This window comes from Tasmannia lanceolata, unplaced genomic scaffold (genome assembly GCF_043159265.1).
Source record: "Tasmannia lanceolata isolate RefF3 unplaced genomic scaffold, GAP_Taslan_0.1 ptg000194l, whole genome shotgun sequence".
NCBI lineage: Eukaryota > Viridiplantae > Streptophyta > Magnoliopsida > Canellales > Winteraceae > Tasmannia > Tasmannia lanceolata.
This window is the reverse complement of record NW_027518870.1, coordinates 182509-185000: the sequence shown is the minus strand read 5'-3', so window position 1 is coordinate 185000 and position 2492 is coordinate 182509.

Here is a 2492-nt window from a genome sequence, read left to right as displayed (position 1 = left end):
AAGACCATGGGCACAAGGCCATGGCATATGGTGAGGAAAGGACCACGGTTGCCAAGGTTAGGCACCGGAATGCTTGGCCTTGGCTTGCCAAAGCAGGGCATTGCTGGGTTGGGCTCCCTTGGCCTTCCGGGCGCCTTGGACACTGTCTTGGGAAGACCATGGGCACAAGGCCATGGCATATGGTGGGGAATGGACCACGGTTGCCAAGGCTAGGCATATAGAGAGGAATCGCATTTTTGCCCGGATAGGCACCGGAATGCTTGGCCTTGGCTTGCCATAGCAGGGCATTGCTGGGTTGGGCTCCCTTGGCCTTCCGGGGGCCTTGGACGCTGTCTTGGGAAGACCATGGGCACAAGGCCATGGCATATAGTGAGGAATGGACCACGGTTGGCAAGGCTAGGCATATAGAGAGGAATGGACCACGGTTGCCAAGGTTGCGCAAGTTTTGGGCATTTTTTGCCCGGATATGCCCAAGTATGCCCCGATAGGCCCGTTACGCCCCGGTATGAACGCGTATGCCCGGATAGACTCGGTATGCCTTGGGATAAATGCGTATGCCCCGATAGGCTTGGTACGCCCCGATATGCGCACGTGTGCCCCAGTAGGGCTCGGTATGCCCCGGTATGTACGCGTGTGCCCCGATAGGCCCGGTATGCCCCGATATGCACACGTGTGCCCCAATAGGGGTCGGTATGCCCCGGTAGGTACGCGTGTGCCCCGTAATGCACGTTTCGCAGATCTCCCCGCATGTCCCGCCCCTATATGTAATACTTACTTACTTACTTACTTTCTTTCTTGCTTGCTTGCTTGCTTGCAATGGTTGGGAGTGCCCGGCATGCCCCGCTGCAGAGACCAAGGGCGCAATGACTTGGCACCGCGGATGCCGGGACTCCGGCACTTCCCGTGGCACTGATGGTTGGTTCCAAAGACAAAAGGCCGTGCAAGGCCACCGCACCGCGGATGATTTTGCTCGTGCTGGCGCCGTTGTGTGGCCAAAGAACATGCGCGAATGCTCGTGTCGGAAGGGTTGGTGTCCTGGCCCCGCGGGTGTCACGAATGCTCGGTTGCGAAGACCATGGGACCAGAGCCATGGCACGTCGGATGATGGCTCCAGCTGGCGCCCCGGCACTTTCTGTGGCATTGATGCTCGGTTTCAAAGACAAACGTGCGCAGTGCCAGGGGACCGCGGATGACTGCTCGTGCTGGCCCCGTTGGGCGGCATTGATGGTCGGTTGCAAAGAAAATGCGCGATTGCTCGTGTCGGGGCCTGGCAAGCCAAGGCCAAGCGAGCCATGGCAACGCGGATGATGGCTCGCTAGTGCTGGCGCCGTGCACAGTGGCCTCGCACACTCGCCCTGCACGCTTCCCTTGCACGCAGCCTTGCACACTAGCCTCGCATGCGAGCCTTGCACCCTAGCCATGCAAACTAGCCTTGCACGGTAGCCATGCACACAAGCCGTGCACATTAGCCATGCGCACAAGCCCCGCACACTAGCCTTGCGCACAACCCTTGCACACAAGCCATGCACTCGAGCAATGCACACAAGCCTTGCACTCAAGCAATGCACACAAGCCCTGGACACTAGCCTTGCACACGGGCCTGGCACACAAGCCTTGGGCACTAGCCTTGCGCACTAGCGTTCCACATGAGCCTTGCACACTAGCCTTGGACACTAGCCTTGCACACAGGCCTTGCACACTAGGCATGCTTGGGCGAGCTGATCCCGCATCAAGTCGACGGGTCTAGGCATTCTTGGGCGCAGATCCCGCATCGTCTCGTCGCGTCTGGGCGCAAACACGTCGCGTCTCGTTGCGTCTTCAGAAGTCGTCGCTAACAGCACCTTTGGTTGCCACTGGTGGTTAGGCTGGTTGGTTGCGCAAACCCTATAGGAGGGTGGCATGCTGGTGGGCGTTTTTGCCCGGATAGGCACTAGAATGTGCAGATTTTGGGCGTTTTTGCCTGGATAGGCTAAGGAATGGGCATGCTTTGGGCGTTTTTGCCCGGATAGGCACCGGAATGCTTGGCCTTGGCTTGTCCTAGCAAGGCATTGCTGGGTTGGGCTCCCTTGGCCTTTTGGGCGCCTTGGACGATGTCTTGCGAAGACCATGGGCACAAGGCCATGGCATATGGTGAGGAAAGGACCACGGTTGCCAAGGTTAGGCACCGGAATGCTTGGCCTTGGCTTGCCAAAGCAGGGCATTGCTGGGTTGGGCTCCCTTGGCCTTCCGGGCGCCTTGGACACTGTCTTGGGAAGACCATGGGCACAAGGCCATGGCATATGGTGGGGAATGGACCACGGTTGCCAAGGCTAGGCATATAGAGAGGAATTGCATTTTTGCCCGGATAGGCACCGGAATGCTTGGCCTTGGCTTGCCATAGCAGGGCATTGCTGGGTTGGGCTCCCTTGGCCTTCCGGGGGCCTTGGACGCTGTCTTGGGAAGACCATGGGCACAAGGCCATGGCATATAGTGAGGAATGGACCACGGTTGGC